Source organism: Apteryx mantelli, chromosome 5, assembly GCF_036417845.1.
Source record: "Apteryx mantelli isolate bAptMan1 chromosome 5, bAptMan1.hap1, whole genome shotgun sequence".
Taxonomy (NCBI): domain Eukaryota; kingdom Metazoa; phylum Chordata; class Aves; order Apterygiformes; family Apterygidae; genus Apteryx; species Apteryx mantelli.
Window position 1 is genome coordinate 24,928,597 of NC_089982.1, and position 27,779 is coordinate 24,956,375.

At 37.2% G+C, this 27,779-nt stretch overlaps 1 long non-coding RNA gene across 5 annotated transcripts in view; it reads left to right on the forward strand.

The window, feature by feature from the left end:
- The window catches only part of LOC106492145 (uncharacterized), a 168,019-nt gene that overhangs the window by 124,397 nt on the left and 15,843 nt on the right, over window positions 1–27,779 (forward strand). Inside the window, exon 7 of one of the 5 annotated variants that reach the window (XR_010884362.1) lies at window positions 26,892–27,407. The exons of the other annotated variants lie outside the window; for them this stretch is intronic. This is a non-coding gene — a long non-coding RNA (uncharacterized lncRNA). Of the gene's footprint in view, window positions 1–26,891; window positions 27,408–27,779 lie in introns of those variants that run through there. 5 annotated transcript variants of the gene reach the window in all.

The window sequence follows — 27,779 nt, forward strand, 5'->3', positions numbered from 1 at the left end:
CTTAGACTATTTCAGAGATTCCCAGCATATATTTAAAAAAATAAATAAAAGAGGAAACAACAAGCAACATTAAAAAAGCATATGAATGGGATTTGCCCTGTTAGGCTGACCTATGGATGGCAATCTAAATGCAATAATGGAAGCACTATTAGGAAAAGCCTCAAGCACAGAAAAAGCCTCCAGCAAGAAACAGAAAACAGTGCTTGCAGCTAGTTATAATAACAAGTTATTCAGGGGGGATCGCTGACTTAAAGTGTTTATCCTTACAATCACCATATTGGTATAATAATTCAGTGACTCACTCCAGAACACTATTCCTTTAAAAAAGAACAACAGGCCAAACTGTTATTGATCACCCTTGAAGTGATAAAAGAAAATCTTATTGATCAGAGAGAGAGTGGTGCAGCAATGGAAAACCAGTGACACTAATCAGATTCTTTTGGTCTTATGCTTATATAGTTTGGTCCAGCTACATAAAAGCCACCTGAGAAATGACAGGAGGCAGCCATTCCAGCTGTGGGATGATCTAGGTCATACAAGGTATCTGCAAGCTTGAGAACTGAGTGAGAGGCAAATAGAAAAGGACTGCAAGGAAGCAAGGATACTCCCCACAAAAGGCCAAAAGTAGGACTAGGAAGTTATAGGAAAAACCTCAGCTGTAAGCCTGAGATAGATAGATAGGAAATTCTGGTAGGTGGGCAGTGGAGAGAGACAGCTTGAAACCACATTATAAAACGAAGAAAGTAGCAGCCGAGAAGGAATCTCCTGCCTCCATCTCCATCAACAACAATAATACAGCTGAAAAATTATGAAGCTTAGCAGGCCACAGTGGTATGATGTTAAAGGCTATGCCTGTAAGTCATATTCCTGGTAATCTTTGGCCTCAGAGGTTCTGCAGACAGAGATACAGTAGGAAAAAGAGATGAACCAAATTTAATAGAACTTGAAGGAAGGAACTTAGGCTGAAGATATTTACAGGAGCCACAAGGAGGCTAGTCTTTGTAAATATGGCTGGACTGCTAGCTACTGCTGTAGTATTTCTGTAAGTAGCTCTCTATAGGAAAAGACGGATTGCAGTTGCAAGCCTGGAAGCCTCTTGTGTTATTACACAATATAGAGAATATGAAAAGCATCCTAAAAACAATGCCATAAAATCCACAGAAGATTGCTACATCTCACTTTCCATTTGGCAGAGACAGAGACTGAGTCAAAACAGAACTTCTTAATAGACTCTGAATGGAAGATATTGGTGTTTTTGCCAGGTTACAGGTTCAAACATTACTTACTTATCTAATCTAAAGTAGGACTTGTTAATGAGAGTACAGGTAGCTTAAACTGTAGAATTTCCATGAAAACTATTTCATGCTACCCCTTTACCCATAGTAGAATTTGAAGTATTGCCTATTTACAGACCATGTTGACTAAATTAATGCAATATTTAGAAATGTATTTAAAAAGGATTTTTTTTTCCACTCTTGCAGAACAGTTTCAAAGCAGAAGTGCTATTGCTTAACAAGAAGTGTCACATAATCACTGACATGCATTAATAGGGTCCTCCCAGAAAGTCAGCCTAGTTAGGTCTGGATAATTAACTTGAAGAATGATTGCCATGACTGGGTTAAAGCTGTATTATGGCTTTGACTCAGCTTAATTCATTGCATATACATGAGAGCTAGGATAAAGAAATTTTTCCAGATAGAGATGGCTTGCCTTGTGAATGACTACCCTGGTCTCTCTGAGGATGTCTAAAATTCAAGACCTGTTGCTTTGGCAAGCTCCAGACTAATGGCAGTTTAAAGCAAGGTCAAGTGTACCCACATTAGTTGTAATCACTCTGGCTAGTCCATGCCTAACCATTACCCCCTGTGTGATACTGCATAACCACAGAGGAGGCAATGAGAAACTATTTCTAGAAATGACCTTACTGTACCAGTCAGTCAAACGATGCTGCTGTGATTCCCAGTACGATGGTTCTAGGGGATGATGAAGACTAACTCAAAGAAATTGCTGTATATTCAAGCTAGAGCTGACTGTGCACAAGTAGCGGTGACATTTCTCTAAATGCATGGACAGCACAGAATTATTTCTATCATCTTGGACACTTCAGAAACACCTAGAACCAAAAAAAAAAGGAGCATCTCTTTTTTATCTAGCCTTTTCATGCATTTCTCTGAATAGAAACAAGTCCCTGCAGAGGAGTCTGGTTAGTAGAGAGCCCAGGTGAACTCTAGGAAACAGGGTTTGAATCTTCAATGGAGCTCCACTGAGCAAACTTCGAATCAGTTTGAAGGAAAACCTAATGGTTATTTTGCTACTAACATACCTGTAGAATCCCCTTGTTACTTTTCTATATCCCTTGTTAGTTTTAGCTCCAGCTTGGTTTTGATGTTCCCCATTTCACCAGTAAGTATGCAAGCAATACTTTTATATGCCTCCTGGCTTGCCTGTCCTTGTTTCCACTTCTTGTATGGTCTCATTTCCATTTCAGTTCGTTAAAAAGCTCCTTTCTTAGTCAAGAGGGCCTTCTGCCATAATTCCCCATCTTCTGTATAAGGGGTGGTTTCTTCCTCAGCTCTCGAAAGTTTCTTCAAAAAGTAACCAGCTCTTTTGAGCACCTTTGCCCCCTGTGGCAGCTTCCCAAAAGATCTTGAATAATTAGCTAGCTACACTTCCCTGTGTAAATTGTGATCTGGTTATTCCTACAGCTGGTTTCAATATCTTTGGCAGAACAACGTTTGATTTATCTGATAGATAGAACAGGAATCAGTTTTCCCAGATTTCTTCTATTCTCAGGTCATTTTTCATTTGAATTCCAAGTATTCTTGCCTTTCTTTCTCAGACCAAGATATTTGGATTAATGAAGGTATTTAGAAGAGACTATGTTTTATCTAACAACTTTTGTAGTAAAAATTAATATTTTCAAAAACCAGCATGAATTATGAATCTGAGATGACAAAGTTTGAGCACAACTTCTTCATGTCTAGTTGTTGCCACTAGAGTGGGCCTAGTAATAACTGGAAGGAAGAAAATTAAAAACAGCAAAAAAGCCACATGTGCCTTTTGTCCCATATTATGCCTGTGGCTTAATTATACAGTTGCATTGTGTGCTTAGCTAAAAAGCAATAAAGACTCTGCAAGAAGTACCATTAATGAATCAGCATCACCCCCTGAAGATTAGTTTAGTTACTGGAATCTTTCTGGTGGAAATGCTTTTTATTTCTTTTATTCAGCTTTGTCTCCAGCGGCCCACATCCAGAAGTCCCCAGTTTGTCGGTATTGATGTAAATAGCTAGCAAAGGGTCTGGACTGAGGTAATGAATAAGATCACAATCAAATCCTACCATTTCAGAAACATGTACACACCATGTAGGGGGTAAACTCTGAGGATGTTAGCACAGCAGTGGTGACTCAAAGATGCCTTGTCTTAAGGGATTTTAATGTTGGGAATAATCTGTCTTTGAGAAAAGCATGAAGGTACATGGTGAAAATGTGCAAAATGGGGGCCATGCAGGGAAGACAGCATTGAATTATGTGTATTTCATGGAACTTCTTGCTGTGAGGTACCATTAAGGCAAGGAATTTAAAGATACTGTAAGTTATTAGACATTCTAAAGACACTTATAATGCTACCATCTGTTCAAGGAATTGGGACTTGGAGAGTTCTAACTTCTGGAAGTTGAAAGGAAACCTTCCTTGAAGGCAAAGTGACTCATTAAGAACTGTTTTGCACTTTTTAGTACATCAGTACATCCAGTTCAAGTGCCAGAATAATGAAATAAATGACTGCTCTTGGGTCACCTGTATTAACAAGTACATACAATCATCATTAGTACACTGATGTCACTGATGTTGCTGTAATCCCTCATATTTCTGTTTGCCTTAGATCAGACCTAAAATTCCTTGTTCAGGTTTTCTTTTTGTCATTTAGATATAGGTGTTGTTATGAAATATTATTAATTAGCATATAATCCAGTTGCAGGTGACACTCAGGAATGATGATTTAGCAAATACGTTCAAAGTTGCTTCTATTTCTTACGGATTGATATTTTGACTTGTTGCATATGTTTTGACACAATGTTTAAAAAATGATACTTTTACCAATGTCTTTATGAAAAATGGCTGATTAAAATTCAGGGAAAGCTGTAAGTTTAGGAAGGGGAGAGCAATCTTTTTGTGAAAATTGCGCAATTAAACAGAGATGACAGTTTTTAAAGAAGAATTTCTTTTTTGGAAAAAATAACCCCCCTGCGAGAATGCCTGTCTTCTTGGAATGGCCAGTGACAACATGGAGAAGGCATGCTCACTCTCCATGCTTCCACCTGAAAGATGTCCAAGATCTCTTCAGTAGAGCTGTGGACAGTGGATGAATCCATCACCATGGAGACTCAAGATGAGCTTCTGCATCACAGCATATAGGTGATCTCCAGCTATACTTCAGCTTCTTCTTTAGCACCCTTCATTAGCCAGGGTCATGGGTTCTCAGGTTCCTTCTCTGGTTTTGGAAAAACTGTGTGTCTGCTCTGGATTTAAATTCCTGTTTTCTAGAGAGCTTTCACAAGCTTATGCTCTGTCCCTGTGTTGCTGGAGAATACTAAGTACCAGGAAGACATTTACCCTTCCCTGGAAGCTACTGATTCAATGGATAATCTAAATTCTTGTGGAATGAAAAGCCAAAAGCTAAAAATTTTATTTAAAAAGTTCATTATGAGCACAGAGCACTAGAGGAAGTAGCAATCACGAATTCTAATCAAGAATCTTTAAGTTGCCTATGGTATCAAATGCTATGTTCACAGGGAGACTAAAGCAAACAAATTGGCAGGATATGTCGATGGAGTCTGGACGGTAAAAGGTCCCATGAGAAACTGATTTCCAGATATTTAATTTACCACATTTTACATAGTCTTATCTACAGTAGTACAGCTTTTCACATCCCCATTTAAGAAAAATTAAGTTAAAAACTATTAAAAAAGAAGAAAAGGAATTACTATGTTGTTTTTATCTAACTGAATATTTGCTCAAATGCAACTTTAAGACCCATTCAGCAGAATACTTACATATGTGCCTATGTCATTTAGTCTGCCCACGCACTTCCTGTAGTCACTGGAGCTTGTCTGATGCTTTAAACTAGGTGTTGAAATGCCCTACTGAATCAGAGCCATAATTTAGGTTTCCTTTTCTTTAAGGTGGAGAACGAAGATTTTACTGCTTCTCCTCCAAGCAGCAACAGAGTCTGTAGGAAAGGAGATGTGGGAAACTTTGTGCCACTCTTCTCCTGGGTGTTTTTTTGCATGAAATGATGGTCAGATGGACAGTCAGGAAGGATTCTGAACTTGAAAGTAGTCAGGGAGCTTTAGCTACAATTAGTCCCAAATATCGAGTGTACTGCCAAACCTGATGTCTCAAAAGTACTCAAGGCTGCCAGGTGTGACATGGCAGGCAGTTCTTTCATCACCATTTCATGTATTCTAAGATCATTTGCTTTATATGCATATATTTTGTAGCTGTGTTTGAGGAGATCAACTTTTCTTCAGTTAATGAAATATCATGGAAAACATAGTAGAAGACTATAAACTCTTCCAAAATCAGCATTTTCAATTCCTCATCTAATTATTCTCAGGAAATGAATGACCTGAAAATAATGAACTGTCCTGAGTGAAATCTAAACAACAAAAACTAATCTTGCAGACAATGATCTCTTCAAAGCGTTTTTGCTGGACACTTTGCTCTAGCTTGATGTTAGAGTGACACCTACACTGTTAATCAACATATAAAGACTGGAAATGAAAAACTGAAACTGAAGTGTTTGTTCTCCTCCAGGACATTGCAATCTTAATTCTGAATTAAGAAAAATAATTCTTTTAAGAGATACTTTAGCCACTCCTGTAAATCTGAAGCAATGCTGGTGTTCTGTTGTTTTCTATTGTGTAATTACAATATGCAATACTCTCTCCATGTTGAATAATTTTGAATCTGTGCACACTTTGCAGTTTAGAGACAATTTGATCTGAATAGCTGTTTCATGTAAATGTTTTGGCAGTAACAAAAAAATTCACAGCATTACTACTTAAAACTTCAAACAGCAATAAGGATTTTTCCTGACAGTAATGAAAGAGCTTGATAGGCAGGTGGCTGAAAAATCATTATTTCCTCTCTCTGAAACTGATATTTTCTCACTGAAAAAAAATGAAAACAAATTTACTTTCAACAGGTTATTTCTGTATTAATGTGATGCCAGTAACATCTGTGTAGATACCTCTCTTCTCCTATGGGCAGGCATTTAGATGCAACACAGTCCAAGAAAGTTTGAAAGCTTCACCCCACAGCTGTGGGGTGATACAATGTTTGAAGCATTAACTAATTGGAGGAAGTGAATGGAGTTTGATAACAATAGCAATAGGGGAATTTCTCAAGTGATTTGAGAAGGTTGTCTAGAGCAGGCTGGATGTTTGATTATGTATGCACTGGATACCCACTTCTCTCTACTTGAATAATACATGGGAGCTAGAAATTGTTTACTTTAAAATATCAAAAAGAGAAATGACCATGTTCTGAAAATAAAACCTGGGAGTTTCAACTCTGCTACCTCTAGGAAAGCCCAGTGGGAGGGATAGGATTGCTAGAACTAGAAGAGGCCTCCTTTTCCGTATTTGCTATCATATAACAAAATCTGAAGGCATCTTCCTTTGCAAAGAGCAGGAAACAATTCCTATGCAGTTCCAGGGCCATTCAGAGGTTACGGTGCCCATTTCACTTGCGATGTTAAACAACAGAGTGCTTCAGAATTTTCCTGAGACTTCCTTCCAAGTCACAGAACACTGAAAAAGAAAAGAAAAAGAGCTCATGTACAGTTGAGAGTTTCTGACTTAGTCATAGGTGAAGATGTAGTGCTTTTCAGCTGTCCTCTCTGTGAAGTTCTCAAATACAACTGGTTATTTTCTACCACTGGGGAGATTTCTTAGGGATACATTTGAGAGCACATAGTCAGTGAATAAAAGTTCCAGTTAAAATGTTTCTGTTAATTGGAGATTGTTTTGAAAATATGAACATGAATGTTGTGAATCTGTGTTGTATTTTCAGCCTTTGCTCTGAATCTGCTTGAAATAGTAACCTGAAGTTTTATGGCGATAAACTCTAGTATCCTATTGAGAAGGACGAGTGGATGTGTTGTCTACATATTAACAAATGCAACCATGCTTCTGCATTTCCCTGAAAACTAAAAAGGATTGTACACGTGACATTTTTATAATATAATGTTAAGATGTCTACATCTGGGAGACAGATTGTAGCTGTCATTTCAGTCCCAGGATGAGGCAGCCTAAGAAGTGTCACTAGCTAAGAGGTCCTTGCCTTACACAGAGTGAAATGTGGTGTTACTGACTTCAGTAGCAAAATTCTCATCAACTTTTGTGTTTTGCCTAGGATGCATTTTTATTCCATATAAATGGAAGCACATATTTTGACAAAACAAGCATGATTTTTGTCAATCAGAGAATGTGTAATCACTTAGATAATTTGTAATGCCATTTGTTAAATATACAGTTCAGATTTTCTGCACAGATTTTCTTATTTTTTCCATCCAAAGTCACTTGTTATCCATAGTCTTGGGACTTAAATATTGCTTGGTAACTTTTACACAGTAGTATGAATAATGTGTTTGGAAAGGACTTTGAAACAGATGTGGCTAAAATCTCCGAAACTAATAAAATTCACTAGGTTTTTATTGATGTAGAAGAATTGCATTTCTCCACATCAGTTAGCTTACCTTAGTCAATTTGCTCTTGTCTTTATGAATCCAGTTTAACACCTTCAACCACTGTGAATTTTTTTTCTTATAACCTCCTCCATTCTCTCCTTTGCTTGTATAAAAGAGTGATACAGCATATCAGATGCCAAATGGCTAGCTATGCTCCATTTGGTTTGCTAAGTATAAATTCAGCTAAAACTATCTGCTAAATACTCTGCTAGTTTCTGTCCTGTTATCATTAGAGCCGTGCTTTGTAGACCTCCTTCCTCTCACTTGCAGGCGTGCAAGCCTTTTCACAGCAAGTCGTCTCCAGATGTTTGGTTGTAACACTCCAATTAGTGTGAGAGAGATGGGAACTCTGCTGTGACACCAGACTGAAATCTCTAACAACCCCAAGCTATGTCCATAGCCACTTCCTAATAGATTTTTCACATTTGCTTGTGTTTTACAGTTCCAACCAAGTAACTTATAACAGGACTGGGGACATCCTGCTGGGAATTTGCAGAAGGGATATGCCTGTCCCCTGCGTTGTCTCAGAGAATACTGAGCAGGCATTGAACTGTTTAAAAAAACCCAGAACTTTCCGATGCCTCATTTTGCTCTTTTTGTCTTTGGCTTAACACATTCTGGGTTGATATTGTTTACGGTGCTAACCTTTCTTGATCAGTGGTTTTAATGTAGCTGTCAGATTTAACCAAGTAAGATGTTAAGAAATCTTCTCTCCCATTGCTGCATTACCGAGGATGTTTCAATGAAAACACAATCCTTTGATCTTAGTTACTTGGGAGCTCTTCTGCAGCTTGTATCTCAGCAGAAAATCTAACAATCTGTGCCTACTGGGAAAAAGATATTGTTGCCTTGCCAGCATAATTACATTGGTGAGCTAGGGAATAACGAGTGAGAACAGATGAAATATTTAGATATAAATAGTCTGTTTTCATGTGCTGCGATTGTCACTAATAAGGCAAGAACATGTGGTTTGTGGTTAAGGGACAGGATGAGGAACCAGGACATCTGGGTTCCCTTCTGAGCTTTACCACAGTGTATTGAAGAAGTCATCAAGCCCCTCTGTACCCCATGAGTTGGAAGTGGATAATAATACCCTGGGGGCTAATTCTTCAGTGCTGTAGTTTTCAGACATACAGAGGGGAAGAGCGATATAAGTGTATGATTTTTATGTATTAGAAATCAGTCCAACTAAAAGTTTACCCAGAAAGTTTGGGAATTAATTTATCCTATCCCGACTTTAGGAATCAGACCCACTTGCCATTTCCTAGCAATGACGGAAAAACAAGAGGAAAATTAGAAACAATACGGGATGTCGGAACAGAATCCTGTCTGAAAGTATGTCATCTTAAGTTTTCTGTGACAAGTTTGCTGGGCTTTACACTCGGGCTTTTTTTCTCTCTCTTTTTTTTTAAATATCTGAAGTGGTTAGAAAAACAAAGACTATGAACCTAGCGGGGACATGGCAGTGATGTGCGTAGAGCTGAAATATACTAATTTGTCCAAAGCCTATAAATGACTTTGGCCTTAATTCACAAGCCTCGGTAGGATTTAAGAAGGACTTACAGTGGCCGTCTATAAAGGGATGCATTTCCCCCACCAAAGTGTATTTTGCTCACTGCAGCTGTAACTAATAATTCCCTAAACAATAGATTAAAATCATGTAATTAGTATAAAAATAATTAAAGGAAAGATTCATTCCACCTAAGAGTAAATAAGCATGTTTGCTATGTAAGGCATAGTGGAATAGGAATTTTTTTGTGTGTGCATATGCTAGCAGAAAATCTCTAGGTAAAGGCTAAGGAGGAGAGGACCTGTGTTAGGGATTTGAAAGCCTTGAGTTTAAATCATGATTATAATTCATTTGGGATGAGCATTGTCCTATTTTAGGTTTTCCAGTGCTCATCTGAAACAATTTTAGTAGTAAAAACAAGTCTCTCACGCAATAATAATTTTGTATCCACTTTTGGATACTGGGCATGAGATGGCTATATCCACATTGGAAAGTTAAGCAGCCCAATGGGAGCACATCTGTGGAGCAAAACAGTTGGTACTAAGGACCCAATGTCCATATTATATAAATAGTTAGGGTGTTTAGTCTGGTCCCGTGTAGTGAATGGCGGGAGCACAGTAAGCACTTTCCTGGAACACATTTCCCATACTGCTTTCACCCAAAAGTCTGGTTCATATGCTCTGACACCAGCCCACAGTACAAGAAAAAGTACAGTAAGTGAGGGCAATCATGAGATTTGCTTCAGAAGTGCACTTCTGATCTGAACGAAAATGCTAACATCTGTGTACTCTGTTTCTACCCTTATCACTGAAAAAAGGAGGTACAAGAGTCTGATTTGCAGTCAGAATGCAGTTGACTAGGCAAAACCATGAGCACAAATTTTCAGTTGCTTTTGTAGAAATGATGGCAAGGCTTTGATCTAGACACTGGTAAAGCAGCACTTAAAATAATTTAATGTAGGATAATTTCAGAATATTTTGAAAGAGGCTAATGGCTATGTGTAAGGAAAACTGGCTTCAATCTGTTGAATTTATCTCATTTGAGAACGTTATTGAGAATAGTTTCGTTCACTTCAATATTAGCTTGGGAAATACATTTTTAAATAAAGAAGAATAAAAAGCTCCTTGGCATTATTCTAAGCTAATACCATGTCTTCTATGATATTAGATGAAGAGTGAATCTACTGATGCACAATAAATGCTCCAGGTATCTGCGGGGATTAATTTCCCTCTTAACTGACTTGTACACTAAAACTGAGAATTCAAGTCCATGCTTAACCTAGCCCATCCCCTTCCCTATCCCCGGAATTAACTCATTCATCCCCAGTCCTTGCTTTCACAAGAAAAAACCTGGACACACAGACTACCAGGAAATCTTAGCCCATTCTGTCCAGCTTCTCCGTGCTCCCAGCAGAGAATGAGCAGCTTGTATTCAGAGATCTAGAAAGTTATGTCAGAATGGAAGAAAATTGGTACGCTAGATTCAATTGCCTGTGTTCATCTGAGATGCCTCGTTCACCTTCAGAGTCTTAAAAAATGACTGTGCTCAGAGCTAAGGCAATAATTATCAGGAAGCTCATCTTCTTTTTCTTAAAAATTGCACTCAAAACTATGATTAGCAGGGACTTATTTAGTATCTTTGGCCATTCTTAGCCTTTCCTAAGGTTTGGAGAGAGAAAAAGAGAACGAGTGAAGGCTACATTTCCGATTTGCTTGTAGGAAGGTGGCTAGGGGAAAATAATGTGTCTTTTTATCTGAGGAAGAAAGCAAGAGTTCTGGCTGGATGTGGTGAATCATATCACCATAACATCTTTCACACTAATTTCCCTAAAAACGCATCCAAAACTAACACGCACATGCACATCTAGATGTATATCTTTATATGTGGAGTCACATAAATAAGTACCTTTATGTGGTAGGACAAAAGAGACTGAACAACCAGAAGATTTAGCAACAACATTCTTTTCCTATGGCATAAATCCCACTAGTAGTAATTTCATCTCGAAATGGAAAGCATAGCATTACATTATTTGAGCACAAAGGCCAAATTTCCCTGGATGCCAGTTAGACCCCAAGCTCATACAAACACAGCAGGAGAAATCTAAAATGATTTTGTTTCCTAGTGGCACTAATTCCATTGCTGGAGCAAATATAATTATATTTATATTAACATTATAATGATAACTTTGCAGGCCAGATTCCTGTCTGTTAGAGCAGATATAAACAAAGCACCAGCAGAGACCTAAGGAATTTCTATTCCTCTGTGGCAGTGTGCCTGGCTGCCTAGCTAGTAATTTCAGCAGTAAGAGGAAAGTTCACTCTGTGAAAAATATACTTAAGATTTAATTTTGTCTTAAATAATACAAAATGTCTTCATTTTCTATTGATCATAGCATCCTCAAACTCCACCTGGACTGCAGTTTGCAGACTAGGCTTTTGCCCTGTGTATCTGTAAAACTTGGTCAGCATTAGTTTTACCATTCTTGAGTTAATCATATACAATCCACTCTAATCCACTCTAATCCATCCTTTTCTATATGATCCACTTAAAGCATTTTCCTTTGAAAAACTCAAACACAGTAAGATAAGAGCAGCTTCATACTTGTCTTTTTTTTTTTTAGGATTCTCTTTCAGGTTTGAAGGAAATGGGCACAATATTTTTAAAGCAAATACATCTGTACCTATGTTCAGAATTTGGGCAATTCCCATTTTTGCTTTTAGCAATCAGTATTGAAAAAGAAGGGGAAAAGGGGAAGGGGAATGAAATGATTTTTTACTCTTAATGTTACATCAGTAGAGATGCAGGAAATAATGAAAAAATTTTTAGTTTTGTATAAGCTTGACCTCCCTCCAAAGAAAGTGTTCTCTTTTTTCAGTTCTTTGCTACTGCCTATCCATGTTAAGATCACCCTTCTGAAATTTGCCTTTTAAAGTTAGATATCTGAGCCTATTAGATCATCAGTGGAAACTGCAGATACTCCATTTCTGAAACTAACTTTGATTTGGCAAAATAGTACAAATACTTGCCTAACTTCATGACCAGTGATAGTCACATGAACACTCAGTAAAATACCGAAGTATATCATTTAAACTTACTAAATTGGGGAAGAGGTACACTTTGGAAGCATAAATATAGATGTATGTGCCTAATTCAAGGCAGGCTGTAGAATTTATGTCTTCAGGTTTGTATGCATTACTAACTCCAGAATACATGAGACATGGTATGCAGGTACAAGACCTCTGATGAGCGATGATAAGGACATCAAAAGTGTTTTCACTTTTTCTATTTCTTTTGAAGCTTGTATGTATATTTGAAAAGTACTGTATAGGCAAATGTGAATTATCTTAACTGTGAATGGACACATGCTGTTAGGAAAATCTATTAGACTGACCAAATTAAAAGTACTGCCAAACTTCAGTGAAAAAGTGTGATTTTCATACAGTTCTTCAAATTTACTTTTAAAATGTCATTTTTATGTTGTGAAAGAACTCATCTGCTTCTTGACGTATTCCATGCTTGGACATAATGATACAAGAAGCACAGAGAGACATATAATTATTAAAGCAAAATGGGGACTATTTATGCAAATAATTGAAGACATTGTAACTGAGATTCAAATAGACCTTTGACACTTTTTGACTGCAAATGTGTTAGCATATAAAAAAAAGTAAGATTACAAACCTACTGAATATAGACAAATTCCTACAAAATCACCAAGAGAAATGTTCAGTGGGAGATTAAGATAAATGAAAGTGCACATTTGACCTCAGAAACCATAAGAAACAAAGTGGAGGTTTTAGAGGTTGGACTTAAGGTTGGTTCTCAGAATTTTCTACATTATCCCCTGTGGAGGGCTCTGCAGACATTCAATGGTAAAAAATTCTTCCAATGAAAGTAAAAATAAAGGCTAAGAAATTTTAAGAACCATTGATTAGATGTTCTTCATTGAACATTAGTAATATTTTTCTTGGCATTAAAAGCCAGGTGTAATACTCATCAGAGAGGAGGAAAGACAAGCACTGAAAGGTAAATGGTCATGATTCGATAAACTAAAAAGCTGTAATATTTTTAAACCTTTACAAAATGAAAAAGTAAAGAAAATTACTTCCAGGAAGGATCACTGGTCCTAGAAAGAAAGATGTGAAATGCTGAATTACCTTTTGATTTGCTTGTTTTTGAAGCTCATGTGGTTCTGGGTTTACTGAACCTCGACCTGTTGGACTCCTTGTTTTCCTCTCATACATAAAAGTTTAATGATTGCTGTAATGTGATATAAAAGCAGACATAAATCATTCACATTTATATTATATACTCCACTGTGCATGCCTGTTAATTCTCCTGTCTCTTGGAAGTGTCGTCAAGTTCATGAAAAGTAGTAACTATATCAAGAGATGAATGGAAACAATCCCTAGTGCAACCATTCCTGATGTACAGGAAGAAATTGCACCTGCTTTTTTGGTAAAATGTTTCCTGTACTATAGTAAATAAAACTCATTAGAATGTAAAACTTGATTTTTCATAATAGTGCAGAGCTACAGCTGGAAAATTTTCATCTTACTCGAATCTACTACTTTTTTATTATTAGACTGTATTTCTTTAAAAGACATTGTAGTATATCAAAGACACATGGATACTAACCAACACTGTGTTTTCCCAAAGAATTGGAGCCTGCCACTGGAAATTTATATTTCTCTCTTAGGACTTTCTGCAGACTATGCTAGTCTCTGCCCCATCTGCAGAATATTATGTTCTGAAAATTATTTAGATATTTTGCAGTTTCTGAAAATAAAAGCAAAGAGCATCTCATTACCTATCCATTTTTCGTTTCTCTACAAAATATTCTATCCAAAAAGCTCACAATTTTATTCCTTTTCCCTTACTCCCTGTCTTGCTTATAAACTGCTTATAGCAGGCATACATAACAATAGATATCTGAGATACAGAATGGCTACTGATCTGATAGGGACCAATGGTCAAGTCCCAGTGCTCCTACTGCATTGCACTGGCAAATATAGCATATGTTTTCCCTTAGTGCAGCTGAAGTGCCAGTACTGCATGCTACTATTTTAGTTTTTTCCAAATTCTGTTGTGTCATCTCAGTACAACCATATGGGGCTTCAGCTGACTTCAGTAAAGACAATTCTGTATTTAGCCAACAAGGGGCAACAGACCTATAAAAGATACTGTTTTGTGGAGATACTGTCTGATTTTGCATCAGTAGAATGCTACAGTAAGCAGAATCAGTCCCAAATAGAGATTGTGGATGGACCAAAACCAACCAGAACCACCATGTTAAATACATCTTTTTTTAAATTATCTAAGTGGTTCCCGGAAAAAATCAGTTTTAGATTTAGACTCAAATCCCTACCATATTTTGCATTCAGACATGCCAACACTACACACTGAATTGAACACAGGCTTATTAATTCTGTCAAGAATTTTTGCAGTAGTGCAAAATAGCGCACATGGAGTCCCATGATACTGTGGCCAAACTGTTTCCCCTACTTGAGTACAGATTTTTTTTTCCCCTACCTCCTGAAATCTGTGGCATCTGTTGTAAACTTGATCAGCACTGTTGGCTGTAAAATATTTCACTGATAGTGGCTCAAATGTTTTTTAGCTGGTTGGGATCTCAACAGAAAATTTTGTAGTGAGAATATGTATTTATGTAGATATCAAGCCATGAAAGCTTAAGAGAACAATATTGTACAGAAGAGGAACAGTACACGGTATTCATTATCAAGATAATACTAACAAGGTCAAGGTATTCAGTTGTGATATGTTAGGAGAAAATGGCCATTACATTGTCATAGATGTTGTAACTTTCTCCAACACAGCCCTTTTCAGGCTCAGCCTAAGTTGCCACACGCCCATTTCCATGATCTTGGAAAATCTTCCATGATCTTGGAAAAATTTTTCCATCTTGCCTGTTCAGGCACATGAATGCACAAGAACTATGTTACATTGTTGAAGCATTAGTAAAAATAAGTGTGTGTGTGTATATTATATATATATATGTACACACATACAAATACATATCAGTGGAAACTTGCTACGTTACAAGAATTTTGTATGAGGTTAGTAATTACCTTTGTTGTGTGATGGAAGTAATCTCCCTTGTATTATGTGTACACTGAATGTTATTATTAAGACAAAATGATAAAGAAAGATTTTAGTGAGATTTGTAAAGTTTTGGTGGGGAGGGGTGCCACTATCCCCAAGGTAAGATCTGTCCTTGCATTTCAGGGTAGCAGAACGAAATATGAATTTCAGTTGAAGTGATGAATTTTTCAACATAGAGCTGATAAATGTTCACATCAGACCTAGCACTCTGGAGATGCCCTGCTGATCTGAACAGTAATTGCATGCTGGCAGACTGAGGCTGTTGGGATCACAGACTGTAGATTTAGCCTGCAGCCTGACATCATTTGACTTGTGGTTTTGCGTGCTTACTTATCAATCTCAGTTGCCCCAATGTTAAAAGGGAGGCCCTTCAGCAAAATGGAAATTTTTTCCTGAAATTCAAGGAGGTGGGAATTATAGCCCTTCATCGTGGATACATTGATTTAATACATAGTGGCATTTTTAGGCATTTATCCTGGTTATATTAATTTAATATGTTATGGTACATGTGCCAGCCTACCCTATTGTTTTCTTGAGGCATTTTATCAGTGCAAGATATTGCTGATTCTAAGTCAAGATCATCTACATATTTTCTTGACTGAATGGTGCTACTGCCCACAAGAGAAGCAATACTGAGGGAGCGGTGGCTAAATCTAGGGCTGAAGGATTCCTTTTTCATACATAGTTCATAAAGAGAACAGCTCGAGAGAGGAAATTATTTGCAAGCCGGAACTGAACTAAATTAAACAATTAAAAGATAGAATGAGCTGAAGAACCCATAGTTTTTAAAAGTTAGTTTTGTTGAGAATTATGCTCCAGGACAATCAGAACATGTCAGATTTTCACAAGTAAGAAAAAATAAGAACACAAAAACTTCTGGTTTGGGTCAACTGAACTTAATTTTCTTTTGCTATTTCTTTCATAGTCATACACCAAGACAAAAACCTCTATTATAACATCTGCAATTATGAGCCCAACTTGGATTAGTCACTGCCACAGCTAAGCATTTCGCGTGCCTTTGAGAAAGTCAGATAAGGTAGAATTAATCTTTCCTAATTTAGCCATATAAAAGAGAGGCATCCAGCTTAAGCTATCCTCCAGTCTCCCTCTGCTGTCAATGGGGAGAGAGAGGAAGAGAGAGAGAAATTTGGGCCTTGGGTGGAATCAATTGCTCTTTGGTGGTGCCTCCTCCACTACCTGCGAAGAAAGTGCTAGCATATTGGAAACTCAGTTCTTTTCTGTTAAACTGAGATTTTTGTCACTCCCTTACCACAGAGAAGAGTTATGAAGATGACCGTGGGACATTCAAATATTAGGCTAGCAGGAGGTATATAAGAACCATTGACAGACTGTTCAAGAAGTGAACCTTTGCAGCTGGACATAGCTAAGAGTGTTTGTCAGTGTTCCCAGTCCAAGTTTGGAGGGTAAATTTGGCTGAGCTTGTTTTTTTTCCATTTTCATCAATATTAAAAATATGTCCTGTATATGGTACTTCTTCTGGCATTTACCATAGAAAGGTCTTTACAGACAGATTCCAAAACCATAACATTTTTATAAATGCTTCATAGAAGCTTACAGATTTCACAGGCTTATATTGGCTTAAACAGAAGGAATTTTATGTGCTTTAACCAATATTACCTGAGGAAATATAGCTCCCAAATGGTGATTTTTCCGAAATACAGTTATATTATGGAATGGATGAATGCTGGCTTTGGGCCAAACTTTCTTAAAGGACACCTAAACCCTTTTAGATATGAAGCTTTCACAACTTGTTTGTTCTTAACTGTAAGTTTTACTTTTGCTGAACTTTTTAAACTTAATTAGTATTTTTTTTAAATTAAGCTCTCCTTCAAGATTAAATGTTAGATTAAAAGCCTCTTCTTTCATTTGCAACCATAGTGTCTTCAATGGAATCAGTTTGTATGCACAATGCAAAGGTGAATTTTGAATGTTAACTATTTTATAATCTTGAAAAGATTCAAGAGGTTTATGCAAATATTTTAGAAAAATGATGGATATGACACACACTAATAATAATTTTAAATATTTGAGAAGAATGGCAAAAAATCCTTTGTGTATTTATAGAAACTCCCAAAGCATTAACAATGGTTCAGCCTTTTTCAAAGTTCTGGAATACTCTTCTGTTCCTAAAAATAGCATCTTGTTCAGTTCTCAGAGATTTAGAGATGCCTAGATTGGTTAGGGAAAAATACAGATTTTCTGGCAGAGGAACATTTCTCTATAGCAATGAAAACAATTAATTATTGCCCCTTTCTTTTTCTCTCTCTCACTTTTTTTTTTTTAAAGGACAATAATACCAAAGGCATAATTCTGAAATCAACATAAACAAATCATGTTAAAACCACTGATATTAAAATCACTGTTACTTGCTACTAGTTTCTTTTGTTTGTTTTGGGCTTGGAAAGGTTTAGGAGCACAATTTTTAATATATAATGCATTCGGTTGATAATAGATGTAATAGGAAGTATATGATTGAATTTATAACTAGTAAAAATGCACCAATGGCAGGGGATAACTCTATAAATATAAATAAATATCACTGGCATTTGCAAGTCCTAATCTTAATACGTGAAATCTAATAGGAAGCCAGTATGTAAAGACACTCAAATTTAATATTATGGGTCACCTCTGTCTGATTCCATCTGAAATGACATCAATCTGCTTCTGGATTTAACTAGATTCACAATATGCAGAAAATACATTATGCAAGTTAGAAATGGATACATCAATTTGAACAGAATAACAGACAATGTAAACTTTAAAAATAGACTCAAACAACCAAGCAACTTCAAACAAATATATTTTGTAAGCCATTTTTTGATCATATTTTATTTAAATTTTTTTCCATTTTTCCACACCTTACTGGAGCTGGGTAAATCCCAAAACTGTAGCAATACTTTATTACAAGGGAGATCATTTTTGCACTGTTTCTGCCCTGTCCAGAGTACTGGACATTTCAGAACAGTTTGATTGGAAGATTCTCACTTCCATTTCCTGATGAAATTTGGATAAACATCTGTGCATTTGGATGCTCATCTAAATTAAACTGAGTATGGCAGAGACTTCCTTTAGCAGTTTCCCTGTCACTAAAGGAAATGAGGATGCAATTTTGTAAGTCCAATTACATGGTTACTGCTGAGCAGCCAAATATCAAGTTAAATGGAAAGTAAAAGACAAATTAGATGAATCTCAATGTAAATTGCTATTGTCTATTACATCAAAGTACTCAAAAATTGTACCATATCATTTATAAAGCCTTGCTTCTGAACCAGAGAACTTGTAGTCCACTTATGGCATACCAGACTCACGAAGAAAAATGTATACAGCCTTTTTTTTCAAGTCCCATTAATTCTAAAATAGTCATAATCTGAGGCACAAATTGTGTTTTTCTTCCTGTTCAGTTAGACTTTTTCAAAATATCTTGTGTTCATGGGCCATCTCATTCATTTAAGTATAACTACATAATTAAGACATATAACTTAAGAGGAAACATTAAAAAAAAAAATTATTAAACTGATATGTAGGTGCTGCAGACTCTGTCTGAGCTGGGGTGGGAAATTCCTTCCTTCTTCCTGAACACTGATTTCTTTACAAGGCTTTCTTGGGACCAGAATTCACCTTCTATCAGGTGAATGCACTTTATCAGCTACATGAATGTGCATACCTCCTCTAAGCTACAGTACAAATATTGTACATGAATTGTTTATTGAGATGTTCATTGTATAAATATACAGGTTTGATAAAATAGACTGTTAGAAAAGCAAACAGGAAAAATAGAGAACAGCCTCTGATAAGCCATTCCACATCAAACTCTCATAATATAAAGCCTGAGCTGCTAATAAAATTCTTATTTCTTGACCTCAGCCAACTTGCAAAATTGTTTTGGCAAGACTGAGGGCCAGACAACCAAAAGGATCATGGCTGATTAAGCTGTCTTTCCAAGGAGCTAGAAGTGGAGGTCACCAATGGGGAGCCATTCAACACTTGATCAGCTCTGTCCACCTTCTTCCTTGCCAAATTCACTGACTGCCCGTTGTCTGCTTGCATCAGCTCAAGGGAGGCCTAGTTAGTGCGTAATGAAGAAATCTGGGGAGAGCTCAGCTTTTTCAGGGTCCCCTCCTAAGGCAGTCTGCTACCTAGCTCCCCACAAGCACCTTTGCCAAAAGCTGCCTTGTAAGGACACGCCAGCATGGGCCAGCTGGAAGCCAGCACACGTGACCCCCCTCAGCTCCTCCACACACGTTTCTCCTCCTGCTGAAGCCCCGGCCCTGGTGTTGCTGAGTGAGCATTTGGGCAAAGGCTGCCACCAAACTACTCCCACCACAACCTGGGATGGTAGCAGCCACTCGCAGCATGCCCCAATGAGCAGCAGCACATGCTAGATGCCATTTCATCTCTTAGCAGCTGCCTCACACACAGCCACGGCCAGTGGTTGCTTGCTCTCCCTCTGGCCCAGCCAACTATATCATTTCTAACCAGATGAGCACTGTCCACGTGAATATAAATGAACAAACACATACAAGCAAAGTCGAGCAGTATCTAGTGATTCCGTAAAAATAAATGAAAATGTGGCTGTATGGAACTGAAGAACTCTGGTAGAGATCTGTGATGATTTAAGTATGATATTATTTTCAGTGTGGTATCTTTCCTGCAGAAAAACAGAATTTCTGTTTTCTATATCACATTCTATGTGAAAAGGGTCAGCTACCACAGAGTTTACAGCATGATGGTCTAAAATTAGTAGTATAAATCAGGTGGCTTAATTATTTCAAGAGAGCTGAACCACATTATGCCAGTAATGATTTTGCAAATATTTGTGTACAAGTATTTACACAGAGTGAACTCTCATGTCTGTATGCATATTCCAAAAGCATAAATCAGCTTAGCCTAAATTCAGTCAGCATACTCTAAATCACAGAGCAACTGGTACCTAGTGGTTGTTCCTGCACCATGCACAAATGTCTGGATTTGCATGTAAAATTGATGTTTGATATTTAACCATCTAACTTGCCTCTGTAGGACACTGTAGTATCAAACTCTGGGTCTTGTCCTCCACTGCTCAATGCCATGCTTAAGCTCTCTACCCCTGTAAGAAGTGCACAAAGCAGGTATGAATGAAATCAGAATATTAACATTATGGTCACTTTGCACAAATGAACATGACAGAATAATGCTATATTTGCTTGAAAGAGATCAGTGAGGCATAAAAATGTTGAGGAGTGTTTAATCCTCAAGGGAATAAGATTTATCAAAATAACGTGAAAAGATAATACATTCCTTTCTGGTTCTACAGACGAAGAGAAGCAAAGGAGTCCAAAGCACCATGTATTAACAACTTAGAAACTATTTTTCATGCTGCTATCTTTACATCAACTTTGATGCTAAAATGAAGGGGAAATCTGGTATTGGTAAATAATTATTAACTTGTGATAAGCAGTAGTTTTACATTTTAAGATCAAAGCAAGCATATATAAATAATTTTAAGTATATTCATCTCCTCTGCTTTATGCCCTCTCTCTTGATTTTACATTCAGCTGTCACTGTGTGTCCCTCTTACCTTCTTAATAAGTCCAGGAGCAACTGGAATCTGTCTGGAAAAGAAAATGAAATTCATTTAATTGATAGATAATATTTAATGGACCAAAAAGATTCAGGCAGAGATTATCTCAATATTAATCAGTGTATTAGAGGACTGAAATATCTGTTATTATCAAACGTCATTAGACAGACAATGAACCACTTTCCTAATTGTGTTATTTTTCCCCCTCTGAAAATAACTATCACTCAAAGGATCAAAACATTAATACATTTTATTCAGACAAAATTCCATGTGATCTGACTAACTAAGATCTGTCTAAGGATAGAGTTCATCATAACTGAAATTGCTGTTTGAAGATTATTATGCCATGAGAGGGTGGAAGAAGGTTGGGGGTTTTCTTCATTTCAGATAAAGGGCTATTAATATTATAGCTTGCACCTACTCCTTCCAGAAGTGACCTTGGTCTATAGCTACACAATCTACAGGACATCACTATGGCCAAATCCTGAAGTCCTAAACTCATGGCTGAATTCCGCTTGGGATCCACTGGTGTAGTTTTATGCTTGAGTGAGTCTGGCCCTTTGCTTCTGTTCTGCTCTGTTCAGTCTAAACTCTTGAACTAGGTAAAAATAAGGGCACAGTTTTGAAAATCCTTACTGCAAAGTCTAATTTCCAAGCATTTTATGAAGAACTTAAGAGTAAGGATTTCAGCTCAGGCTCTAAATAAAACGATTAAGAATGTAATTTGAATAATGCTCACTATATCTTTATTGTAAGGTGAAGTAATAAAATTATATATCATTTAACTTCTTAGGACAGACTCTAGATATGAGTTCTGTACAGTCATTTTAAAAGATTATGAGCTATTCATCTCTCTTTTATTCCTACATAACAGGGTTTTTTTTATATATAGGTGACTGTAAGTATAAACAAGCATATTGATGGCAGATTTACAATCATTTTGCAAATAGTATTAAATATACCTTTAAAAAATATCTGAACCTATTCCACATGTAGTAAACTACCAAAAAAGAACAGTTGTAAGAAACCAAGTTTATCTTCCTAGATGCTTAAGGACCGTTCTAATCATCAAACAGAATAATACCCTGGAAGATCACTGGCCGTGTGAAACTTAGATGTCTCAGTCACATTAGACTCACTACTGTGTATTCATACTGATGGCCATATGAGACATCAAAGACTATTTCCAGCTTATCATCATTTCTAGTCCTGCAACACAACAAAGCTGTGATACTGGAAATGCCTAAAGCCAGCTTTCTTCTGTTCTGTGAGTCAACAGCATGATCAAGACTTCCCCGAGCTCTACGCTCCAGCCTTTACCACTGATATTGACTAATATGGAAGATTGCTTCTGGGCCCTGGCATAACAAAGTTAGGCAGTTAAAAGCACAGATACGTCATTCACAGGATTTACAAGAGACCTAGCTGCAAAACTTTCAATTAGTTAATTCATTCTTGCTAATTCTCCTGGATGCTCACTACCCGTAGAAAATTTATCCTCTGACCTTTGAATTCTCTTTAGACCAAATGAAAATAATTTTTTCAAATCACAAAGTAAAAGTATGGAGAATGACTTTTCAAAGTACTGATTGCATTTTAATTTTGGTTTCTAACATACTTAAATTGAAATCACTGTCAGTTATACAGTCCAGAAGTCTTTTTTTTTTTTAAAAAACAGACTGAAGTATACCATTACTTTTACATGTCCTTGTACACTATAGTTTGACTTAAAACCAGTCTAGCTGTTTTGTTACAAATGTTTTTAGTTTACAAATGGCAGAGCAATTCAAAACATATTGAATTGATTTAAAATATTAATATCCACAACTGGCACTAAACCAAAAAGAATTACTCTAGACTAGCGAGCTTTCTTTCTGACAGTTCTTATTTTTAAAATACAGTTAAACACACTGCATATATTCACTTAGTTTAAAATAGCAAATCAACAACACAGGGATCAATGTATTCCTTTTTTCCTCATGTCTAAGGCATTTATTTATATGGAAGAAAATTCTTGATTTCTTTTCCTTTCAATGGAAAAAATAATCTTGTAAATGCACTTTTCATGTCCCAATGTCTAGCCACTTTGTTAAACTTTTAGATTCTGTAATTGGATAAATCAGATTTCCTAGTGAAGATCTAAAGCTGCAAGTACAATTTATCTTTAGATCATTTCTCAGACCATTTCACTAATGGTATGAGCAGTTATTATCTTCGGACCAGATCCTGTAAACATGCACATGAATAGCTTTACCCATAACAGCTGTTCCAATGACCACCATTTTACTGTTCATGTGAGTTAGGGTGTGTTAAATCACTCCCTGGTATGGAAACCAATTACAAGGGTAGTAGCTTTGATTTTCTAACAGGAGATAATAAAAGAAAATCTTCACATAAATTAGATTACACAAAGAAATAAACTCTAGCCAGGAATATCAAATGGTCACAAGATGTTTTTTTTACATCATTTTTCTTCTATTACATTAAAGGTCTCGCATAGTTAAAAGTTCCATCTCAGAGCTCTTATTAGCTGCTATCTATGAACAGTAATACAGGACTGGCAACTCAGGCCAACAGTGGAGCTGGCTGGATAGCACAGATGAAGCGTTTTTGCAAGATTGGCTCCACAAATAACACCTCCTCAGACGGAGGTCAACATGGCCCTCCTGCCACAGTCCCTGCTGAGAGCAGCAACGAAGAGCAAGCAAAGAGTAACCCAGGCAAGACTTCTGATCATTACAGTTATGAATCTCCTAGGCTACAAACTGGTGTGGAGAAAGTGCTGAGCTCCATGCAAAGTGGTTCCTAGGTGTCAACAGCTACATTTCAAGAGCTCATGCTCTGAAATAGCACTAAGCCATGGAGCTGCTAAGTCCCACCTTGCAGGCCTTGCTGGGAGCCTGACCAAGCTAGTTTGCACTGGGCCATCTCATAGTTTGGGCAGCCCCGCTGCTGCCTCCCTGCGGTGGCACGCGCAGGTGTCCCTTTAGGGCACTCACAGCAGAACGCCAGGAGCAGCAATAGCAGGTAAAACAAAGGTTGTGCTGAAACTATGTAGACTGGCTCCCAGCTATGCAGCAGGATGAGATTTAATCTGGCCTGGGACAGATTACTCGGTCTTTTCACTGTCAAGAGAATTTCATCCATTTGCTAAGTTCACAAAACCTCAGTGGGTGAGGAAGGGTGCTCTGGAGCTGCCCAGATTCCCCTTCTGACCAGATTCACTATTAATGCCATTCTTAAGCACTGACAGTACTTTCTGTGCTAGCGTGCCTGAACATAATTAGCACCGTTTTTGTCAAGTCATTGAAAAGATGAGTACACTGGCAGTCACATGTGGAAAGCCTGACTCTGTGTTCCCATGTGGACAGGAGAGTGGTGAATCTGAAAGACAGTCTCATAAACTTCTTCTTAAGAGCATTGTGGACCTAGCCTTAATGCTCATGGATGGTGCCCAAGCACAAGCACAATAATGCAAAGCTAAAGACAAGACTTTGTTCTGCCATAAAACCAGGTGTACTGCGGCCAGCAGCATCACATTTTTCCTTGTTTTTCCTGCGTGCTCTGCCAAATGATGTGATCTGGTGATAGGCAGAAAGAGTTTGGTGACCTTATTTTGCCATAGGTGCTTGCAGAGATGGAGAATACTTGCAATGTAGTATTTATATTGTGATTTTAAGTTCTCAGGCCACCAGAGAGTCAGCAGATATCAGTAACCCACAGTCAGTACTGATCGTAATCATACTGATGGCCTGGATTCCAACCAGCAAAACTCTTAAAAAGTCGCCTTATGCAGTTCTCTACATTATCCTGAGTCATTGTCACTTTGTCCTGATATATTCCATTGTGCCTTTACACATGTACTGCTCCAGGATTTGACCCACATAAAGGCTACTCCCACAGTTTGTCCCAGTGACCTTTTCCGGAGTGTTAATGATTTAATGTTAACGTTAATGACTATCCACTTCAGAAAGTGTTGTGGAGACTGGGGCGTAAGAGGTCATTATTATTTAAACACATTTGTTTTGCCTTTCTTCTCAGAAACTTTAAATCAGAAAAAATTTCCTTAAACAGAAAGTCCCAACTGACAGCTTTAGGATGTGTGAGAAAGACACAGCTAATTTAGTGCAAAAGATAAGACATTTTCTTGGGGAAGTACTAATACTAGGCCTATTCCTCCTTAATATCATTTCATATTAGTGTACTACACAGACAGGGATTTTAAATCCTTTTAATTGAAAAATATTTGTCTTTTGCTTACTAAAATAAGTTTTTTGCCTGGAGATTAAAGAGTTTTAAAATTATTTCTGAATTATAGCCAATTTCTGGACAGTTTATCAGAAAAAAGAGGATGAAGTTTGTCTTGTTAATTTTTATCAGACCAGAGAAAGGAAAAATAGATTTCCTCAGTGACCCCAACAGAATCACTACATAAAGAGACAATGAGAAATACAGAGTCCAGACATATCTAATTTGTCCAAATTTGCCAGCTGTTATGTACACATCCACATGTGTCAATACATGTGCATATATGTCATAATCATGCATGCAAAGTGGAGGGAAAAAATCATCCAAACTTGGTGGCTGAAACAACAGTCGAAAAAAGAACTTTACATAGCTTCCCACTCCTTTTTTTTCTGGCTGAAATTTCCAAGAGCACCAAAACCACTGATTTTAATTCATAGTTTTTTTGATTCATAAGCCATGAAATGGCCTCACAAAAAGAAGAGTATACAAATATCCTTTGACCTCTAGTATGTTCTGTACAGGAACATTTGAAAACTGTGATCCAGCTTTGGTCCATCAAGAGAAGAATTCAAAGAAGGAGGTGGCTTTGGCCCTGCCCCCTTTTCCCAAAACTAAAGAACAAGGCCTGAAGTAAAGTCTTTGCTATGACTGGTGTAGACACCAGCACTGGGGAATGCAAGGAACATCCTGGTAAAGATCTCTTCCTTTCCCATGGTTCCCTTCATATAGATGACATGCTGGAAGATTAAAAAAGAATTAAAACCATGTACTTAGATGTATATTTAGATGTTATTCTAGGTAAAATGGTGCCTTGCTGTTGATTTTAGATGTCTAAAAACAAAGTCTGAAGTGCACGCAAATCTGGGGGGGAACATATTTAAAATGGCATTCTGCAGGTTGATGTTTCGGTGGATATCCAGTCTGCCCAAAGTCTTTGAGTAACTGCACTGCTTACAGAACACTTTTTTTTATTAGGGTTAATTTTTCTTGAAACTCCTTCCTGCCCACTGTTCTCCTTCCATTTCTCCTCACCCTTGCATAATGGTTGTGTTTACTCTGATCTTTGCTGAAGAAAAAATATTTTCCTTTTCTAATTCAGTCCTTAGCCACTGTTTTCCCAACCTCAAGTTCTCAAGAAATATGATTTCTTAAAAAAAAAAAAAAAAATCTAATTAAGCCATTTATCAAACTTTTCCAAGTGGGTAGAGTGACAAATTAGTCCTATCTTCCACCAACAATCTGATGGATGGGAAGATAAAGATGCAGAGGCTGTTATTTTAGCTGGAAGCTCTCTACTATATCAATTGTTTGGCCCCAAGCCAAAAGACCCTAAGAGATGACAAGAACTAATGATGGATCTGTGAAGTTTATGCAGCGTGAGGACTAACATCAAAGGAGTCTGCCCTTATTAGCAAAATCTTTATGCCTTCTGCCTGAAAAAATACTCAATTGTTTTTTAAAAAATTTTTATTTAATCATTTTACTCTTTAAGTAAAGGGAAAAAATGCAAACTATACATAAGTTTATACAATAGTATACTGCTGTTGAGTTCTTTTCTCTACAAATATTAAATGGATATTATGACATTACTTATAAGTCAACCATGAGAGTTTAAGACAGGTAGACTACAAGTAAGTTTTCCTTAGAAATGTCTTTAATTTATGTCATTCCTTCAGAAGAACTGGCTTCCTTGACAGGCTCTACGCCACATACAATCTATACATATCAATATGGAAACAAGTGTGGAATCACAGTCAGAGGAAGTCAATCAACTGCAATAAAGGCAGGACCCCAAGACCATATTCCTGCCCCTGGGTCACAAGAAGTACCCCCATCGGCTGTACAGATCTGATTGCAGAAGTAGGACCAGAACGCTGAAAGTTTTCTCGGAGTCAAAAAGGGACCGGGAAATTACATGGAAGAAAAATTCATCAGGAGTTGGATCAAGGCCAAACCACCTCCGGCTCAGGAAGAGCCTAAGCCACGTAGCAACAGAGGCCACGGAAGAATCCCAGGGAAGCACCACTGTTTGCCTGCTTGCATTTACACCCTTCCAGAGCACTCGCTCTGGGCTGCTGGGGGGTGCAGGGATCTGGGCACAGGGATCACAGCTCTGACACCATTCTTATGCAACAGAATCTCCTTCAGCATTTGTAAATTAAATCTTTCTCCCTTCTCCCTGTTTTTAATCTACATCCATTTTTATATAGGTAATGCAAACCATATATGCAAGGTGGAATACAATTATCACTCTGCTAGAATGCGGGAAGAGGGAAGGCTAAAATGGCCAGGATGAATAAACACAGAAAGTTCAGATAGGATTTAGACGATAAAAGAAAAAGAAGGAAAAGACTTGTTTTGATACATTATTAGAAAAGTTTGACTTGAAAACAAGTCATTTCTGCAGATATTCCACATTACTGAAAATTCAAAGAAGTAAAATCTATATATTTTTCACTGGGAAATTACTCATAGAGCTTTTTTAATGTCTCATTTTTTTGTTACTTTTTTTTCTTGTGGAAATAGAACAGTATTCAATTTACTGGTAGAATAAGAAACTGCAG